Source organism: Dasypus novemcinctus, chromosome 10 (assembly GCF_030445035.2).
Source record: "Dasypus novemcinctus isolate mDasNov1 chromosome 10, mDasNov1.1.hap2, whole genome shotgun sequence".
NCBI lineage: Eukaryota > Metazoa > Chordata > Mammalia > Cingulata > Dasypodidae > Dasypus > Dasypus novemcinctus.
In genome coordinates, this window is record NC_080682.1 from 126,750,539 (window position 1) to 126,772,448 (window position 21,910).

Here is a 21,910-nt window from a genome sequence, read left to right on the forward strand (position 1 = left end):
CGGCGCACATTTACATACATTAAATCATTTTTCGACACCTCTCAGAGGGTGCTTTGCTCCCACTGATGATGAGGATGAAATGCCATCTGAATGCACTGGGGGAGAAGTCAGCAGGGTGAGATGCACGTGGCCACAGTGAGGGGAAGGTGCGTCAGGACCCTGGGTCCTGCTTTAGCCGCACGCTGTGTTTTAGTGTTTATACTTTGCTATTTGGTTAGAATGTATTTCTTCTTTGAGGCACTAAACAGGAAAGGAAGGGAAGTAACCTTTGCTGAGTGTGTAAACTGTGCTAATACTTTCCTTCTAACAATGGTGACATCGTTGAATACTTACAAAGCGAACACACCAAACTGGGTTTTATTTAATGCTCTCTACAGTCCCAGGGGGTGGGATTAAAAATCATCAACTCGTGAACGTCTCTCAGAGAAGACAGGTCGTGTGGAGCCTCCTTTCAAACTTCGCTCCGTAACCAGGCGCCTACTCTGCCACTGCCCATCTAAGGAGGGGGATGTGTTTCCTTGCCTGTCCTTGGCTACACGATCTGCTAACTGTGAGGCCATGAAGCGTTAAGCAGGTTTCAATGTCCTTACAGCAGCCCTGGCCGTTGGAATTGCTGTTCTTTCTCTCTTTTTGCCTCGGTGACGTTTTTCCCTGTGGCCCTCCGTCTCCTGAGCTGTGCTCTGGAGCTCGGCTGAGTGGCTAGGTCGGTCATCAGGCGGGTGCTGAGCTGGCTTATTTGCCACTGCTCTCTCGATGACCGCATCAGGCCACACCAAATTGTTTCTCTCAGGAAATCGCATCTTGGGCTTCTGCCTCGTTTGATGCCGCGAAGGTCAGGAGCAATTGGGTGGGAGTGGCTTGGATTTTCCCCGTTTGGACCGCGTTATTTTGTGCTCATCTTGTGTTATTTTAGAAAACGTGTGTATTGTTTCATCCGACGATAAAGCTGCCCTTAAATTCTTCACTCCGAGAGTTTGACATCTTTTGCCTCTGCTGGAAACAACTAACTGCTCTGTATTTGTTCCATTATATTCTGGATTGTAGGAAATAAATTTGCTGTCAATAACAATAATGCCACTTACAGTTCAGCATTGATTCGCGGCTTAAAACCTCTTTCCTGTAAACATTAACTCCCCTGGGTTGTGTAAGGTCACGTGCCCATTAGAGGCTGTAGCTGGGTTTACAACCTGTACATCCTCAGTCCTAGCCCAGTGTTCTTCCCATTACTTTCAATACATATGTTTTTGATTTATCTCTCCAGAGGATTTTTTAATTTTTAAAAAAAGGGCAGCAGTTTATTTTATTTTCTCCCTTATTTCATTCTGTTCCCTTCTCAGAAAATCACACTATGGTTTTCTCTACATTATAGAAACAAAAAAGGTTTTGATTTGGTGTTGAAATCTTTTATGAAGATTAGATTTTCCATATAATAATATTCTTGACAATCTTACTTCCTTCTTTGGCGTCCAAGTGTAAGATGCCTGGATTGTACCAAGGAGAGGCTAGGGTTGTGGAAGAGTTGGGCTGTTGGGTATCCAGCCAGAGCAGTTCCCACCACGGTGCCGGCGTTGGCACTGCTCTGAAGGTCCAGCAGCGCTTTCCTTAAGTGCGGAACGTCATGGTCTGAGCTGGGGTAGAATGGATGGCTGTTTCAGGTTCAGGCTCTGCAGTCTTCATTTTACTGGTAGGTGTAGAATGGCCTAAACCTGATGATTTTTGCCTTTCAAACACCTTTAAACCAGCTGCCAAAGGTTATTTCATGGCTCGCGTTGGTGAATGGCGCTCAAACTTTGTTGTAGGTACGAATCCCCTGGGGAATTTGTCAGCAACGCAGATTCCCTGGCCCACTTTCCAAAGATCCTGGTTCAGTAGGTCTGAGGTGGGTGCCTGGGAATCTGCATTTAAGCACGCCAAGTGTTCCTTCTGCACATGGTTTGGAAACACTACCGCAGCTCAATTTACTTGGGTTCCTAAAACTGGCTGCCGGATTATGTCTTTCCTGTAAAGTCCCGTTTCTTACTCTTTTGAATGACAAAGTACTGAACCCAGGTTTTAGAAATAGCCCTTTCTAGTCAATTTTTACAACCCAGTAAATCTTTTCTTATTAATTAGTGGTGATATTTTGTTCTGAGTGCCTTTACTGATGATCAAAAATCTATTTCTGTGCTTCAGTGGTTGTGGTGCTTCTGTTTTGTGAAACTGCATGTGCTGGGATTACTTGATGCATTTAGAAGTTTTATGTTTGTGACTTTATTTTGAGCTCAGTGAACAAAACCATACGTTTGACATTCTTTACCAGGCATAGGCATTTAATAAATGTTTAATAATGTGCACAGTAAATGGATTAACTGGAGGCCCCCTATCTGTAGTGGATTTGATCACAATTTGAATCACTAGTCTGGAAGATGTAATTTAATCATTTTTTCCGTTACAAAGAATGCATTCTTTTTCCTTGCCTCAACAGGAATTCATATTCTTGACGACTCAGAGCTTTTAGAGGGTTTAGAAAAGAACATATTGTACATTTTAAGCTGTGATTTTCTATTAGATTCTCTTGTGACTGCAAACCTGAGTGATGATTTCACTGTTTTATTTATCTGAAGTTAATTAAGGAGATAGTTGACTGGGATGAACAGTTTCTGGTTCAGCACAATAATCATGGATAATTAGGAAGATATATTTCCAACCATTATTATTAATTGCATTATTTATTCCATTTATCAAAATATATATTATGTGCCAGTCACTGTGCTGGTGCTTTTTAAGTACTAATTGTCACAGTAATTCTGCAAGGTGGCGTGAGACCTCCTGAGGCTTGACCAGTCAAGGTGACACAGCTGGTCGATGGGGGAGCTGGATTGAAACTCAAGGGCGGTGGACAACGATTCTCTTACCTTTGCCCTCTTTTTCTCTCCAGCATGCCATTGTAACCTTGTTAAGCATACGTATTTGTCACGTTTTTCTGTGCTGTTGCTGCGTACCAGTCAGGGCCTTCTAGAAACAAAAGTCGGTGACTTTCTTGCTTCTGCCTCTGGGGGGACAGCTGAGGCAGCTCTGGCCCAGGCAGCGGGCTGACTCGGGCCTGCCCCGCACGCCTCCTCACTCCAGGACCCAGCCTGCAGGAGCACCCGCGGCACGAGGCGTCCAGGGTGGAGGCACAGCCCGAGGGGGCTCCTGCAGCCTCCTCTCAAACCCAGCCCGTGTTCCGCCGGCCAGAGCAGCCCAAGGGCCGAGCTCCACACCAGTGGGGCAGAGACTACTCCTCTACGGGGTGGAGGAGGGAATAACTGCCGAGTGGAAAGACAGCCCGACACAGCGACAGCAGCCCTCACGAATGTCCTCACGGTCTGTGGTGAACCGAGCGGTACCCGTGGGTGGGGCATTGGCAGGTAGCAAGGTGCACGGAGACGCAGGCCTCCCGTCGTCGAGAGTTCCGCAGTCCGAGAGCTCAGTGTGCAGCCACAGGGGCGGTGCCTGTGGCTGTGGTGACAACGGCTGGCACTCACTGTGTGCCACGCGCTGTGTGTGACATGCTGCGTAGATGGTGTCACTGTGTGTGGGACAGATTTTCCTCTTTACACCGAGGCTCGAGCGTGCCTTTCTCCCACTTACCAGTACTTAGCAAGCTCTTGATTCCAAATGTGGTAGTGGAGCGTAAGCCCTAGTGTGACTGGGATTCAAGTAGACACCCCAAAGAGGTGTCCAGGACATAGTAACTGCTACTTACTGACGGCAGAAACTTCCAGTGGTGAGGAAGTGTAGCTGCATAAATGCACCGCCTCGCACCTCCGGCTCCACTCTGCACCTGCCAGGAGGGTGAGCTGTGTGGCTGCCTCTGCGGCTTCCCCGGCAGGAACTCAAGGGGCGAAGGGCATGTGTAAACCTGGGACTCTCCACGCGGCTGTGGTGCACCGGCAGCTCCCCTCTGCTGGTGGGCGCTGGTGGCCCCCTGCTGGTACCACCTCTGGAGTACTGCATCATTTTATCAGTCTCCCCAAACCCTGCCCACACCTTCCTAAACAGTCTCTTTATTAAACTCCTCTCAGTTACTAAGTTTGGCATGCCATCTGTCTTCTGCCAGGACCCTGGCAGATAAAATAGTTTTCTTAGATAAATATTTCTAAAACACATGGTAAGTTTAAAAATATTTCTAAGACTGATGTTTTCCAGTAATTCCCATTAACGCCCGTCTCTGTAAAGTTGCTCTGGTGCGTTAGCACATTTTACTAGGGCCCTGGGGAAACGGTAGAGAGAGAATAATTATCTAATTCTTTCATTTTATGAGGAAAGAAAGTGAAACCAAAGGATTTTGTCTCCCCATCTGGCGTATGCTCTCTACATCTTCTCTATAGTCAAAGGACAGTTTTGCTTTGCTGAAGACTCCGTCCCAACAGGTGTAGATAAAAGAGGGGGTTGGCTGTAGGGTAGAGTACCAGGACCCTTCTAGCGCTAAAATGTTTTGCTGTACTTGGATCTCACATGAAGAGGATTCATTTCAGCTAGTGGCCAAGCAAAGAATAAAGACAAATAACCAGGTAGCTTTAATTCAGTTAGTTCAATTGAAGAACTGTTTACTGGCTGCCAGCACTGAGTCTAGCACCCTTTATCTGCAGCCCCCAATCGCCAGATAAGAGTGAAGTAATAAAAACCACGAAAGAGAAAACCTGCATGTAAGAAACGGGAGGAGGCTCAATTCAGCAACCAGGAGCCCCGCGCAAATCCTTCAAGAGGTGGTGAATTCCCACAGTAGCGTGTGTCTTGTTAATGTAGGATATTGTAAGCTGCTCTTTTCTCCTACTCAGAGACACCAGAACTCTTATTTTGTTATGTGTGGCTGTTAACCTTTCAAGCCTGTTTTCCGCAAACTTGCCTGGTAATCCCTCCTTGACAGGTTGAGGGGTAAGACAGACGCTGTTTGGCGGCTTTGGTGTAACTGATGACAAATTCGGACTAAGTCGTGTCCCCTGTCCCCCCTCTTTTTCCGAGATGGTATTCCACCCCACACCCCAGCACTCATCTGCATCAGAAGAGGCACGTTGAATTTTGGCCCAGGCTTGCCCCTGAGATTTTCCCTTTGGACCTGTGCAAGCAAAAGATAGGAATGAAATTATGATCAAGTGACAGCAACTGTACTTGGCTCTGGGGTTTTAACCACAGAGCAATGCTTTTTGACCATAATTATTCTAGAGCAAATAATGCTTCCCGCAGGAGCCCAAATACTGTACGACATTCAGATGAACTTGGTAGTTGTCATGGAAGTCAGGTGGGAGAGAGGATGAGGTGTTTCTGGAAAATCGTGAACTGTAGGTTTTTATTGCTCTTTTCAGCAAGTGCTTTCTTCTTGACATTTATTTATTTATTTATTTATTTATTTGACCCCTCCCCTCCACTGTTTACACTTACCATCTGCTATCTGTGGCTGTTCACTGTGTACTGGTCTTTTTTTTTTTTTTTAGGAGGTACTGGGAACCGAACCTGGGACCTCCTTTGTGGGAGAGAGGCAAATGCTCCCTTGAGCCACATCCACACCCTGCTTGTTGAGTTTTCCTCCTTGTGTCTCTTCACTGGGTCAACTTGGTGTGTCAGCTCACTGCGCCAGCCTGTCATATCAGCTTGCTGTCTTATTCATCTTCTTTAGGAGGCACTGGGAACCAAACCCAGGACCTCCCATCTGCTTCCCTAGGTTTAAATAGAGGACTGTTGTTTCAAATCTGTAACTGTGTCTGCATTGTGTATCAAGCGTGAGCTGCCATTGTACCTGTATACCTTGTAAATGATAAAAATAATGCCAACCATAAAGAGGTAATTCATAGAGGGTGGCAGGCCAAAACCTGGAAATTTGCATGTCTTTCCTCAGTAAGTAGTCTTCCTTTTACGTTTAATAATAGATGTTTTCATGATTCACCTGGTCCTTCAAGTCAGGGTTGTACTTACCTGGTGCCAACTGATGCTGAATTATTATTATTTCTAACAGAGAGGGAAAACTTCAGAGGCTTGGTGAGCAGAGCTCACAAACCACCAGAGGCTTGCTTTGTTTTTTAGTGGTTCTCCAGAAGGTAGTGGGGACATTTATGGCTAGACAGGACTGTGGATACCTTGCCTCTCACTTCAGTCTTCTGAAATATGTATTTTTGCAGGGGTTTTGAGTGCACATAGAAGGATACTTTCATTTATCATTACAGTTGGAAGAATTATAGAGTTTGATAAATATTTATGTGATGTCACTACATTCACAGTGTTTCACTGAAAATCAAATGAAATGAAAATGAAAATTGGCTGTAGTCTGTATTTTTAGCTTGCCAGTTTTTATTGAAACACATCCTATCGACAGAATCTACAAAGAGTGGTGTGTAGAATTCAGTTCAATTTATATTGAATTCTGGGCACTGGTATATGAATTATTGAATATAATAGAACTCTCCAAGTTTTCCCACTGGGTGTTGTAGGATTTAGTGGCTCCTCTAGGGACACTCTTTGTGATTAAATTCACAGATATTCATTTGCATATATAGTTAATATTCTGGTTGCTTTTAAAAAGCAATACACTGATGAAAATACTACTATGTAAGATAACATATTAAATATTAAATGATTTGAACCGAGAAGTGAATAAAGGTTGGAGCAATTAAGATACAAATTTGAGGCCCATGTACCCGCATGCACGTCCACAAACACACACTGAAAGGTATTGCAGCAAAGCATAAAGGCTTCGTAAGGTTCGCCCCTAAGGTTTATAAAACACAGCCCAAACTATTTTCACATTTTTTTCTTCACTTGCTTCCTTACAAGTCTACCACGTTAAGACCAGTGGTAGAGAGAGAAAAGCATGCAATTGCAGACCACGCGCGCCATTCATTGTGGCCACTGTCACCTTAGTCTCATCCTCTGGCCTTGTGGGATGATGTTTCGAGTTCTACTTGTCAGCAAGCCAGTGTGAGATAAAGCTGGAGTGTTCAGATGAGTTCACGATGCGTAAGCAAGGACTAACTGTTGAGGGGTGCTTAGCTGCAGAAAACAGCGCAGGTTTTGGAGGACTTGAGACCCATGTGATTTGGGGTGCCCACTTTGAGGAAAAGACGAAAAAGTTATTACTGTAAACATATTGTATTTGTTTGGAATGAGAAAGGAAATCATAGTAACAAAAGGCTAAAAGTCAATAAATATCACAAAACTAAGAAAAAATAATGTAATTTTATTAATTAAATGCCTGGCATGACTCTCTAATACTTTTTCATAGATTTTTTTTCATTGAATTTTGGTTTGATTGCCTTTTCATATGATAACACTTTTGTAATCATTTCTAAAGAATGTGTGGAAAGATATTTAGACTTCCTTTGGCATGGTTGATTGAAATTTGTTTTTCACTGTTGAAAGTTCAGAAGCGTTTCTTCAGAGTCACCACTTGTTAGAGATAAGGCCATGTAAATTTATAGAATTGGTGTCCCACTTGGAAAAACTTCTATCGGATTTCTTTCTCATGAGCTGTTACAGTATACTTGCTCACAGTAATACTGCTACAGATCCGTGGTCTATACACACGAAAATGCTAGTAATTTCTATATCTGAGTGTCCCACAAAAAAAAAAAAAAAAAAAAGAACTGCGGTGTGTTTCAATCGTATTTGCTGCATTATCCAGGAGAAAATGGCCATTTTAACTTGGTAGGCAAGCACCCAATCTTGCTGTCAGAAGTTTACACATCCATGGATGGGGTCCTTTTCCACAGACTTGCCTCTGCTCTGTGCATTTTGACCCTAGGTTCGCCTCCGCGGATGTGATGATCCTAGTACTGGCCGCCACAGGACTTGCTCATAGGGTGAGACAAATTCTGGTCCTTAACTTCCCGCTGCCCTGTCGGGTGTCTCAGCACAGCGGGGGGTGAGAGTCTTCTTAGAAGCATCCCTACCCCAGCACAGCCACCAGCAGTTTGTCTGTACCTGGAAGCGACGGTGAACCACTTACATAGAGCCCAGTAAGTGCACGCTATGGATATCTTTAATTTGCTGCTCCCTTAGCTAGATCCCCGTAACGTCTGCGGCCTTTCCTCCTGATCCCATGCAAAGTGTGGGGGAAAAGGAGGACAAGAGAGAGAAAGGAATTTTAACTGATTGTAAATATTTTATTTTTGCAAAATTTACAAAAAGCATGTGACTGTGAATCAGTGGGGCTTGGAAGCGTTGACTCAACGTTCAATCTCATTTTCCTAGCGATGTTAATTAATGTACATTTTTCTAAAAGAAGGAAGATCATCGGAGGATGTGGGCTGACCTGGGCCAGACCACAAAGTCTAGTCGCTATTGGAAAAATTGGTGCAAATGACATCTTGGCCAGGTTTGAGGTTGTTGTCACTCTCGTGTGTTATTGAACCAGCAAAGAGAACCAAGAATAAACGATAGAAGTTTTCACCCCAAAAGAGACCCCCTGGGAATTTAATCTAAATCATATGGAGCTTCACTTAACCATATATGCTCATTATTATTTATTACAAATATTAATCTAATGTATTATTTGTATAACTTACATGTCAGTAGTGTATTTTACAGTCAGTGACTCCATCCTGGTGGGCTGCTGGCATTCTTAGGATGTTTCTGGTTTCATTGGCTGGAACCTAAATAAAGCACTGTGATTAGTACAGACGAACCCTGACTTGAGGTCAGCGTTGATGGGGAGTTCTGTGCTTGGGAAATGCAGGTATGAGGCCCTGAGATCTCGAGTGAGGCTGTGCAGATGGAAAGTAAAGTTGAAGTTTTCCTTCACGGGTCTGGATGCCCCTACTCATTATAAATACAGTGCATCTTGCGCCAAACACGGGTGGAGTTACATACTTCTTTCCCTTACCCTGAAGATAATTCTAATGGATGAAAACACAATGATTAGATTTGGATAACCATTTTATAAAACATTGCTCTAAATGCTAAAAATGAGGGCAAACTTCTTCTGCCTGACTGTTTTTATGTTGATGGTAAATAGAACTGGAGAGAGAGTACATTCACATGACTAATTTCTTGTGTTTTACCACGAGGATAGTGTGAGCACTCAAGGGCTTTAATGCGAACCCAAATTTCTACAATTGGCAGTCATACAACATGACTCAAAATATCTAATAATACTTGAATTAATACAAAATTTCATAATTTGGTAGAATACTCTGAAGAACCCTGATGCAAATGGCCTTTGGGATCCTTCTAAAGATCCCTTACGAAGAATTTGCACTAATACATGTGAACTCTTCTCGTATTTTGACCCAAACATCATTTATTTTCACTTTGCATACATTTCTAATAAGCAAGAATTCCCGAAATTCTACAATATTTTAGAAGTTGCAAAGAAGAGATTCTGCTGCAGGTAAGTACGCTAACAGCAGTGAGAAATAACTCCATTAATCACGCAGCACATGAAATAAATAGCTGTCCCCACTCTGTGCTTATTATGTGCCAGGCATTTCCTCTCAACCCAAGGATTCCAGGAGGCAGGTGCTCTTATCCACAGCTTAGCAGACGGTGATCTTGAAGGACCTGTCCAAGGTTCCCGTGTGGGGTGGAGCGGGGCTTGAGTGCGGCAGGTGGACGCCGAGCCTGAGCACCGAGGGCTGCACTTAGACGCGGTGTGGACAGGCAGCCCTGGGAGTCTCCTTAGGGGCGTGCGCCCAGGGCCATGTCGCTTCATTACCGGGCGTGCAAGAGCAGGTCTGGAAATGAAGAGGCCAAAAGGTTTCCTAGAAAACAGCGCCTGAGGTGGTCTCTGGCCTCAGGTTTATTAGGGGTGCCATCCCAGGGGGGAACCGGGGAGGGGGCAGTGCTCCAAAATGTGTTCACCAAATGCAGTGCATGTGCCACACTGATGAAAGAGGTGGTTGATGTGGGAGGAGTGGGATGAGGGGGTGGGGGTAAATGGGGACCTCTTATGTTTTTTAATGTAACACTTTTTGTCATCTATGTATCTTTAAAAAAAAAGACAATAAATTTAAAAAATTAAAAAATTAAAAAATTACTGTAGAATTTCAGTAGAAGAAAGGCGACCAGCTGTAAAGCGGTGTGTTTCGCTGGTTGCAGCAGCCTGCTTCCCTGCCGCATAGCCTCTTGGACAGTTGGGTGAGAGATGGAGGGGAGGGCCAGCAATTCTCTGCTGACTGCCCCATCCCTGCCTCCAACAGGCCATGTCTGCCGTGCCGGGACATCAGCTCTGCACCCCCCCGGGTTGTGTTCTGGGAGCTGGGCAGCTGATAGGGAAACCAGTGCTTTTGTGGGTACAGAGAGGGGAAATAATTTGCCCAATTTTGCAAAGGTCCTAAGTACACAAGCCAGGGCTTTGGCTTCGGATCGCCTCACTCAGCAGTCCTTGCTCTCACCCTGACCGCGTAATGCTCCTTGGACAGGTACTTTGGTGAGCTCTTGGAAAAATGTCATCTCTCTCTACGTCCTGTTTTCCCATGTGCCTTTAAAGGGAACAACAGGGAAGCAGACTTGGCCCAGTGGTTAGGGCGTCCGTCTACCACATGGGAGGTTCGCGTTTCAAACCCCGGGCCTCCTTGACCCGTGTGGAGCTGGCCCACGCACAGTGCTGATGCGTGCAAGCAGTGCCCTGCCACACAGGGGTGTCCCCCGAGTAGGGGAGCCCCACGCACAAGGAGTGCGCCCCGTAAGGAGGGCCGCTCAGTGCGAAAGAAAGTGCAGCCTGCCCAAGAATGGTGCAGCACACACGGAGAGCTGACACAGCAAGATGACACAACAAAAAGAAACACAGATTCCCATCTATTTGATAAGGATAGAAGCAGTCACAGAAGAACAAACAACGAAGGGACACAGAGAGCAGACAACTCGGGGGGGGGGGGAGAGAAATAAATCTTTAAAAAGATAAAGGGAGCAACAATATTCATTATTATTATTGTTATTCATAATTATATATGTTAAATACCTACTAAATGCCAGGCATTGCTCTAGTGTATTAAAACAGTGAGCCCAAAAGGACAAAAATACTTATCCTTGTAGCATTCTAGTGGAATAATATCTAGCTTGTTAGTTGATTTTACATGCTAAGAGAAAAATAATGCAAGAGGTAAGAGAGAATGAAAGTGCTGACAGGTGGTGGGTTTCAAGAAAGCTCTCTAAGAGCTTTCTTCAAAGCTTCAAGGTCTTGAAGGAATTTTAGATTTTTAAAATTCGTTATTTCTACTTGGAGCAGGGCAAGAAAGATGGAGAGGGCATTTGGTTAATAAGCCACAGACATACCTGCTAACTACTCTTAGAGAGTAAAACAACACCACTCTTACCTGTAGGAAGAATCTGACTTACAAGACACAACTGTGAATGTAGATTTGTTTAAACACAGAGGTATCATACCTATCTTAAAAGTATATCCCAGTGAATCAAAAGTCTTAATAGAAATGGACCTCATCTCAAATTTCTCAGCTCCAGCTTGTCTGCATCAGAAGAGGGACAGTGTTTCAACACCCTCCCACTCTTGTTAATTACATACATAAACGCCATCTTCCTTCTGGAGGCGCATTTTACTGAACACTCTTACGCCATTGTGCTTTCGTTATTGTGGAATGTATTATCTTTAAACATATTGGACTGAGCAGCTGCTATGTCAGATGTGTTGTCCTAGTTACTGGGGGTAGAGCCTCTTCGCTTAGAGAATTTCTTTCTAGTTGCGAGTCGAAGGAATGCAGCAGGAGAAGTGGAAGTGTGTTGTTTTGTTTAGCAAAATACAGACAGACACACAGTGCTGAATTATTAATTTTCCATCAATTATGGTAATGTACTATTTTTACTGCTAAAATTATAATTGAGTTGAGTTCTTTTGTTGCTCAACAACTCCTGGGAGCCCACGGGACCCAGAGCCCTAGAGGTGCTTGCGGACGGTTTGACTTGCTGAGATGAAGGGACCTTCTGTGCCACACCTGAGGACCTGTTTGTGACTGTGCATCCCATTTTGCTCAAAGCCACTTTGAAGATTCTGACGGTGCTTTTGCTGGCTTAGGCTGTCGTCATTGTCGGCATGTGTTGCTGAGATGTGGAGTACGGACGTGGCTGTACGTTAACGTAACCTCTCACTGGAATGGCCACTGCTGGTTTTCTCTGTGTGCACTTTAGGTATTTATGTATTTACAACTTAGGATTTCAAATTCTGTTGTTTACTGGCCTAAAATATTCATATCTAATATTTGAAGTAAAGATGAAACACTTTTAAAAAAATCACACATCCTCAGCTTTAGTCACATAATCTTTAAACTAATTCATTATTAGCATATGCAAACCCTCTTTCTCCCAGAGTGGTTTGCTACTCTACAATTATGATGTTGCTTTTAGTAAGATAAATATGCCCCACATTAAAACACTAGACATTAAAATGAGGAACAGTAACATTGTTGTTATAAAATATTAGAGAGCTATGATACACACAAACAAACACAAACCATCCCCTCATGGCTCCAAGCCTACATGGCAAACAAAACCATGCTCCTACGTTCTCCAGTTTCCTTAGGCTGAATGCTGGGTGTTAAAAGTTCTCTGCTGGATGAACTGACCAGGCCACTTAGGGATAAGTGGAGAAAAAGAGGTTTCTGCTTTCTTTTGTCCTGATAAAACCAGTGCAGTTTCTCCAGCTGTGAGGTTAAGTTTCCAGCCCTTTAGTAAAATTTAATTGTCTGCTGTCTGATCCTAGTTTTGGTTTCACGCAGAAGAACTTGCAGTAGGAAGGGCTGCTGGGCAGCAAGCACGGATGTGCCGTAGACTGTCAGGCAAACGGCTAATCGCTCTCGGGACCTCGGGTGCTCACATGACATAGACTTGGTGATCAGGTTTGGGTAGGTGGCCATAACTCTCAGGAAGATTCCTCTGTGCTGCAGGGGAATAGCTCCTGGTCAGTTCATGGGGTTCTTATTTAAAATGCTAGAAGCAGCCCACTGCAGTGTTTTGGCTTCTGAGCCAAGTAAGGGTCAGAAGGCCCCTTTCCCTCCAAATGGAACCTAAGATCTCTCACTTTGGATAGTGGGCAAGGTTTTGTTTGCTTAAGTTTTCACTGTTGTTTTCTCTCTTTCAGTATTTTGGAATCACTCTGATTTGGCAAATCTTGCAGACTATATGAGCTGCAAATAATTATACTGAGAAATACAGAAAACATTGAGCAAGAGGCTATTGGATTTCCATAAGTAAGCAAAATATATTCTAAGAGCTCATGGGTGAAAATTGCTTTTTATTTAATGAGTCATTTTTATTGGAAGGTAATGATTATGTCCAGGCCATAAATACACTGTAAATTCCCTTCAGCGGGCTTTAAAAAGATGACTTTCAATTGGAAGCACCTTGAAAGGTTATTGATGTATGGATATAAAAGTTCAAACCTTGCACTCTCCGCATGTGTGAACGTGAAGGAGGAGGTGCAGCCCACCGAGGGCTCGTGCATGGAACAAATGTTTCCTACAGCAATGCGAGGAGGGGCGTGCAGCAGTTCAGTGGCGGCGCCTTTCCCAGTGCTGGAGCCTGCATCGTCTTACCGTCACAAGCCTTCTGAGTTACCTAGCACACTCCCTGTTTTACACAGGACAGAACTGAGCTCTGACGCCCAGACAGGTGTGGTGACTTGCCCGTTTACTTCATCTTTCCAGCATATCATACTGCCTCTTTTTGGGTTAACGATTAGCAATGGAAGAGAGGGTCCTCAAAGTCAGACTGTGTTTTCCTTTTGGAATATTAAACTAGGAACAGGAATAATTGGCAGTGTTTTAATTTAATTATCTCTGCAGGATAATTTTTAAAACTCAAACTGCATTCCACGTACACAGAAGAAATAAAAACTGTTGTCCAGTCACTTAAGCATATTCAGATTCTGGGTTCTGAATTATGTCTATATTAAGATTCTATTCATGGGGATTGGATGTTGCTCAGTGGTTGAGCACCTGCTTCCCATGCACGAGGTCCTGGGTTCAATCTCTGGTACCTCCTAAAATAAAAAATTAAATACTATTACCACGAGTGTATGGGTGGCTTGCTCTTTTGAAAAAAAAGAAAAAAAAGATTCTATTCAACTTCCCAGATAGCCCCTGATGAAACTTTTCCAGCTATTATTTGTACTAATAAGTGCCCCACTGGCTGTTTCCCAGAGGCCCTGGGGGCAGCTGGTTTTGTTGTAATTGCTGAGCCTGCCAGAGGTGTGGTGTTACAGGCCAGCTTGAACCTCCACCCTGCTGGCAGGGCTTCCTCTTGGTTCAGCATCAGCTGTAAATGTGTCTTTTCCCTTCTTCTTGCTTGTGAGCTCTTTGAAGGTGGGATTGTTTTCGGTTTCACTGTCATGTCCTTTGTCTGGTTCAGTGGGAATCGGGCATATGAGCACTGCCCAGTAGGTACTTTCAGAAGGTAAAGGAGAGGAGCAGGGCTGGCTATTTTTATCTAATAGCTGCCCTGGATAGCTGCCTCATTCCTTTCCAAAGCTTGGATTAGATGAAGGAGAGGTGTTGGCTGGCTACAGCTTTACCTCTGAGCATGTGGGCATATGTTCAGGTAACTTCTTTGTTCTTCTGTGGCTCAAGCTTAGAATAATGTGTATGTAGGTGACAAAAAATAGAGAGATGAAGATCTGGGAAAGTTTCACTGAAAATACTGCAATTTGCAGGTTAATTTTCCCCACCCATTTTAGATGGTTATAAAATTAATAATAGCTTGTATTTTAAAAATATTTGAGTTTTTAAGAATTTCTCTACTTCTCATTGACTACATCAGGACTTGGAGCTTATATTTATGGTATCTTTCCACCTACCCTAACACAGTAAAAAATGCCCACACACTTGCCTATCGCTTTCTAAGAAATGCAATCATCTCGGATTTCCAGTGTTTTCTTATCACCTGGCTCGCTCTTTTCCTTATATTATTGTTCATATTCTCTTGGCCTGTTTGTAGGATGATTCTTTTTATATTTTTATTTATCTAGGATACTATCCTCAAGGGAGTTATTTTATTGTCTTTCTTCTCACCTATCTATCTTTAGGTAAAGCATCATAAACATATTAGTAGCAACTGCAGCTTGCCAAGTCCCCTATGCCACTGCCTCGAATTTTAGGTTCGTTTCAGCCAGCAGATTTTTATATAAGACATGCTGTACTATTCTGACTATGCAAGGGTCTCTTTTCACTAGCATCTTAAGGATCTTCTGAATATCCTCACCCTCAAAGTCCCTCCATACCTATTTTAAATACATTGACCTCATTGGTATTTCTTTGTGAAAGTACTTTAGCATATTTCCAACTTAGGAATTTGGCTGTGTTTTACTTGGCTAAGGCTGCCAATGCAAAATCCAGAAATGGGTTGGCTTTTGGAAAGGGAATTTATTAGGGTAAAAACTTACAGCCCGAAGGCTATGAAAATGTCCAGATCAAGGCACCATCAGGGATGATTTCTCACCAAAGCTTGGCTGCTGCTGGGATCTTAGACTCCTGCCACATGGTGAGGCAAAATGGGAGCTCTTGGTGTGGGTCTCCCTTCTCCTCCAGGCTGCTTTCTCCCAGAGCTCAGCTGTGGATGGTCAAGCTCGAGGCGGGGCTGGTCTTCAGCTTTGAGCTGCACCTAGCCTCTCAGGGGCCTCTTTCCATGCCTCTGCTCTGCTGATTCCAGCCTCCAGCCTCTGGGACCTCTCTCAGCCTCTTGGGGCTTCTTTGTCTTTCTGCAACTGCAGACAATCACATGGCAGGGTGAAAATAAGAGCTTCCCTTCTCTGTTTGTTTCTGTTTTCAGTTCTCTGTTTATATAAGACCCAGCAAGAGGGTGGAGACCCACCCTAGGTCATGTCCAATCAAAAGCCCTAAAGCAATATAATCAAGTGATCTAATCAAAATGTCCCTTAACTGTATCTAATGCAATCAAAGGGACCTATACCCACAGGAATGGATTAGTTCAAAGAACAGGATCTTTTCTGGGATTCAGAAAACTTCCAACTGTCACAGGCTGTGCCATCTTTTTTCCCTCCATATGCTTTCTGTAGTCGACAGTTTTCCGACTTCTTTAAAAATATTTTGTCTTCTCCTTCAACTTGGGAATGCATAGTTTCATGCTTGCTCCACAACTGGGTTTGTGTTATAGCTAAATGTGTTATTTTACATATAGCATGAAGTATGTAGCCTGTTTTCCTTAAATACTTATTTCAACATTCTTCATTCCAAAATGAACGGAATGGGCCTTACTGGCTCTCAGTGCTATGTAGCCTCATAACTTCCAACATTGTACATCTGAAACACGAAGGCCTTTCATTGTCAAACATTGCTGCGTTTGCCAAGCCATAGCTTTGCTTCTCTTCTGCAGGTGACACAAGCTGCCCGTGACCGTGTTATCTTTTCGCAGGGCCAGCAGAAAGGTCCCACCGACAGGAAGGCCTCAGACCAGGCAGATCCGAGGCTCTTTGGTAGTAAACTAGTCCAGGGTAACTGATCAGTCTATCTTTGCTTCTACCAGATTCACTTTGCTAGACTATAGATGGGAGAAGGTCTGAGACCTTGGACAAGGGCAGGGCATTTTCAGAAAACCGGGAGACTCTTATGAACAAGTGGGAGAAAGGTTGGCAGGTCAGCTCTCTGCTTTGGCTTCTTCGTCTGTGCTTATATTCCCTGCCAGGATCTTGGGAGGTATGACCAAGCATCATAAGTACTACAAAATAATCTGTCTTTTTTTCATGTGGACCTAAGCTTTATATTTGGCACTGTTTCAAAATTGCTAAAACTAAGAGAGGGTCCTTGGAGTCTGGATTCTTGGTGTCCCAGAGTGGGGTTGTGAGGTCAGGTGGGGGGGAAGGTCAGCCTGAGAGGCAGGTTAGGTCACCAACAAAGAACTTTTGCAGGAGGAAGCCGGGGAGGCAAGGCTGGGTGGAGATGCTGGGTTGGACTCCCATCGTATGAGCTTACGCCTGGTAGGTGTGTGCCCTTCCAGGTGAGTCCATGTTCCAAGTGAAGTTCTGCTGTCAGGACAACTGATGTCAAATCCGGAGCAAGGATTTTGTGGCAGGAAGGCTGAAGGTGAACAGAAATGTGAATGCACAGAGTGCCCTGTGTGTGGATGAGTATAGCCTGTTGCCCTCAACCCCCTTCTGGGGTGGACCTCTGACAGACTCCGTGGCGCAGTGCCTGGAGTGCCTGGCTCGAAACTCTTAGGTCTTGTGCTCCTGAATCAGAGCCGCGTGCCCTCCCTCTCCCAGCCCCATTCTCCTCTTCTGGCATGACCTGGTCGTCTGCGTGGTCGGTCAGCCACAGTTCATACCGCCGTTGCTTTTCTTTTTGGAATGCCACGTTGATTGTGCTCCACCCTGGGAAGTGGTGCCCGTGGGAGGCTCGCGTGTGACCTGGCGAGGCATAATTTTTCACACTTCAGGGATCAGGAGGTGTCCCCAGCATAATTCAGCTTTCGCCAGAGAGCGGAGGCTAAAGCCAGCCCCCCTTGCTCACAGGCCACCTCCCTACGGGGAGAATGTCTCTTGATAACACTGCGGTGTTTGCTTTAGCAGCTAGAATTTCTTTATAGGTTGGACAAGATAGAGGGTCAGGTTTCCGTGTGTGGGAGAGGCAGTGCTGACTCCCCGTCCATGCCCTCCCACCTGCAGCTGACTTTTCCATATCAGTGGCTGGCGGTGGAATGATTTCTTTCGGGAAGCCTTCACATTTTCCCGTTTTGTTCTTTGCAAGCAGAGAGCATAGGCATTTTAAAGAACCTCAGTGTTGAAAGAGAAGGGGGGCATCCTGTGGACTGACGCTCCTTTTGTTTTATAAATCCAAGGGGTGAGGCTCAAGAATAAAGCCATGTCTTGATTTATCTTCCCTGTAGTCATGGAAGAGAGATGTTAATTTTCTAATCTTTGACATGAATTTTAAAAAGTAAACCCATGTATTTTGTCTAAGCAGGTAGTCAGGTAGCTAAAATATAATAAATTGATGAAATGTTTTTTATTTAAAATTTTAACTTTTTGATGAATCCTAGTAACTCTCTGTGAAAAAAATAGAAAGTTGATGGATTCTTCCCCCATTTTAAGTACCTAATTCCATTTTTTTTTTCATAAAGGGAAACATTTATCGAAAAGTTATTACAGGAATAAGAGTATGTGAGGCATTAAAAAGAGAATGGAGGGGACATGAGACGTCTTTTTCTCAAACATTAGAGTGTAGTTTATATATTCCAGTAGGCTCTCTGCTCTACATTTTGTGGATTCTGCTTTGCAGTATTAAAGTTGCTTCCGGAGGCCAAGATCTCATGAAATTCTGGTATGACAAGGAGAAAACTGAACTCTTTGCCTCAGATCAGTTGCATGTAATGTTAAGAGACGGCACATGTCGTGAAATGCCTCAAGTTAAGGGGCAGGAGCTGGATTTTCCTTTGATTCCAGATTTTAATATTGACCTCCAGTGTTTAACCGTACAAAGACACGGCTTCACATCTATTTGTAATTTCCTCAAGTTTGCAAGTTGCACAAGTCTTAAACTGGCCTTTAGAAGTGGATTTCAGAGTTGGCATTTAAAAAGCATAAAAACCATCAGAACTCTTAGTTGGGGGTCGCCCTGCTTGTCATTTTAAGCACAAGCAATATTTACATTGCCCTTTTTTTCAATATTTGCACAGTTTTCACTTGGTGAGTCTGGTTATTATTAAAGTGACAAAGCTAATGGACTCACCTGCCGCGGTGCTGGCTCCCAGGAAGGCACCTTGGAAACAGCCTTTTCCGGTTCCTGAGAAGAGGCCCTGCCTCACAAGAGGTAGGAAAGGGTGGACTGGAAGACTCCCTTCCACCTCAGTGCCCCTGGGTCTTACCCTTCTGCCACCGTCGACAGGCCCTTCAGCCTCCAGTTTGAATTAATTTTAAGAGCTTCTCCTTGGCCTTTCCCTTTGTTAAAAACAAAACAAAACGACTTTCTGGAGGCCCGATGGCCGTTTCCGTGAGCCTTCTGTGAAGGATGCTTCCTGACACGTCATGACACAGGTCACGGTTGGTCTTTTCGTGTGAAATGCTTTGGTTCATTGTTTCCTAAAAGGTGGGCTGCAGCAGGGCTGGGGGGTGCCCAGGCATCTGCATTTTTGACCAGCTTTCCAGAGGATTCTGAGGCAGGTGGTGCGCAGACCCTACTTGGAGAAACTCCATGTTCGCTTATTGAAAGAACTTGGGGCCTCGATGTTGCCATGCAGTGTATTTGTTGTCCCTCCCAGTTTAGAGCCGTGGAAATTTGGTGAGAAGTCCATGCCCTAAGCCAATCGTTAGGAAACTCGCTGACAGATTCAAAGACTGAATTGAGAGCCCCTAGGCCCGCTGCTGGAGACGGCTCCCAGGCTGACACACTGCCCGTGAGCCCTGAAATGCACTCATTCTGGATGTCTTACCGGCTTGTCATTCCGCCCACGTTCCCATCCTGTCCTCTGGGGTCTCGTGAGAGAGCTTGTCAGAGGCCTAGCTGACATTCAGATATGCTAGAGCTACACCGTTTCCCTGATCCACCAGTTTAGCCAGCATACTGTTAGAAAGGGAAGGAAACAAAAGAAAATGAGGAAGACAAAAGAAGGAAAAGGAGATTGATTTGGCCTGATGTCCATTTTCCTGCTTACCCAAAGATAGAAATTTGAAGCAACGCTTATCTTTGGTTGTTTCCTCTGAACCCTCAGATGGTGAGATACACTTGTCAGCAGTCACTGCAGCCTAACAAAGAAGTCCACGTTCATTTTTTCAGAAAGGTTTCCCCTCCCCACAGGAGCATGTGGCTGCATGTATGATGTCGTGGCAGTCGGCCTCGCTCTCTGTGATGGGAAGGGGCATCGCTGAATTCCAAAGCAGCTGTTTTTGGGGAGACGTGCAGAGAGGGGGATTTCCCTGTAAAAATCTCAAAAGGTTCCCACTGGTGGGCCACACGTCCCTTCTCATCCCCGGGGCGCGGCCCCTGCTTATGGCTGAATGGTCCGAGAGGCTTGTGTACTTGGGAGAAGAGGTGGAGAACCACCGGCCCAAAGAGAAAGGGGCGTTGCGTTCCTGACATACATTTTGATGAGAAAAGGACATTTCCCAGCAGGTTTATTTCCCGGAAAAGCAAAGCCAAAAAAATAGGATTTATATGTGTGTTTCAGAATTCTGACCACGAAACCACAGAAAAGAACTTTGACAGAAAATAATTTTGGCAAAAATAATGTTTCGTGGAAGTCGGGGGACGGCCTGCTTTGTGGAGAGATTGCACAGCAGGTGGAATGCAGCAGGCTCAGGAGCTGGCGCCTGGGCCGCGGGGAGAGCCTGCACGGCTCACCCTGGAGGTGAGATGGTTCCGAAGCGCTGCCCTCCTGACGCACAGAGCACAGAAGCGGGGAAGCAAATTAGTGATGTCCAAGTGGAATCTAAAGTAGACTACTCAGAGCAGGGGAGGAGTGTGCTGGGACCCGGAAAGCTCCCCATGGGCTGTCGGGACGGCGTGGAGACCTTCTCCAGCTCTAGCCCGTTACCCGAAGCTCTCCGCCAGGGCCAGCTTTTCCAGCAGGGTGGCGGGGCTGGGCTTTGGGAGATGTGGGTCAGCCCTACGGCCGAGTGCCCCGCACTGCACTGTGCCGACACGCAGAAGGCAGAGCAGGAGCTAGGCTGGGCCGGCCTGCGCCGTCGCCCCACGCGAGGGGCTGGGGTGGGCGCCCCGCCGTCGCCCGCCTGCTGGCGCGCCGCTCGGAGCTGAATTCTTCCACCTGGCAGTCACACTGCAGCGGTGTTCCCGGGACGGCAGCTCTGGGCCCCCGGCCTTGTGCCTATTCTTTATTCTGTCTCATTTCAGAGGCCTGGGGAGACATTTGAGCAATTAAATTACAGTATCACCTCTGCTGGCTGGGGATGTGGCCGAGGTGGCCGCAGCACAGGACATCGGTGGAGAGACCGGAAGTGGACTCGGGCTGACGTCAGACACTCGACTCCTGGCATTTTATTACTTCTCAGTGCTCTTTCTCGCTATTATAGCAACTCTCTTGACTGCACTTTCAGTCAACTTTTTTCTGTTATTTTTGTGTTCAAGATTAGATAACTCATTGCAGGAAAACCTGAAACTATGAATAAGCTAAAGAGAAAGCAATTAAAATTTAAAAGCGAGAAAAGAGCTCACCCTTTCTGTCACCATTCAGAGAACTCTTAAAATTTGGGGCAGCAAACAGGAGGCAGTTTGACCTAGTGGCTGAGAACGTTTGGGTCTCTGGAACCAGCCACCTGGAATGAAATCTGGCTCTGCCACTTCTCAGCTGGGATTTGGGCAAATTATTTGATCTCCCATATCCCGGTTCCCTTATTTGTAAAATAGGGGTGCTTACTCAAGAAAATGCCTGACACCCATGAAACACTTTGAATGCATTGAACATTCCTTTACTATTGGTTGGAGAAGACACAGAATGAGTGGTCAGGTGAGATGCGTCTCATGTGGTAGACGGTTCATGGATCTGAACCCACATTGCCTGCAGCACCAGCACAAATGGGCTTGCTTGGCCCAGTGTGGACAGTCAGGGCCATGTAAGCATTGGTCGTTATTGCCTGACATGCTGTCGGTATTCATTAAATGTTTGTTGAACAAAACTCCTGCCCCTGAGTAGTTTAAACTTGTACAGGGAAGACAGGAGCATATTCGTGGAACAGTGAATGCGTTGTAAGTTGCTTGGTCCCCAGTTTGAGGGAGCGTTCCCTTGGGACGCATCTTTTTGAGAGGTTTCCTGCGTGCATTGGCTGATTAAGCTCCTCCAGGTGCTGCTCGAGTGCCAGCGTGACCCGCCTGGGCCCAGCTCCAGAGCCCCCCATCCAGGCAGGGGCTGTGCCGGGGCTACTGCCCTCCACCTGTTCACTTTCTGTCTCAGCAGGTGCTCCCTGATGCTTCCTGTGTGGCAGGACTGTGTCAGATCCTGGAGACCCATGGCCAGTGAGACTCTTGTCTTGTTAGGGAGACCTGTG

At 45.3% G+C, this 21,910-nt stretch overlaps 1 protein-coding gene across 2 annotated transcripts in view; it reads left to right on the forward strand.

Annotated features, from left to right (window-relative positions):
- The window catches only part of FAT3 (FAT atypical cadherin 3), a 539,827-nt gene that overhangs the window by 26,337 nt on the left and 491,580 nt on the right, over positions 1-21,910 (forward strand). The window lies entirely within an intron of this gene.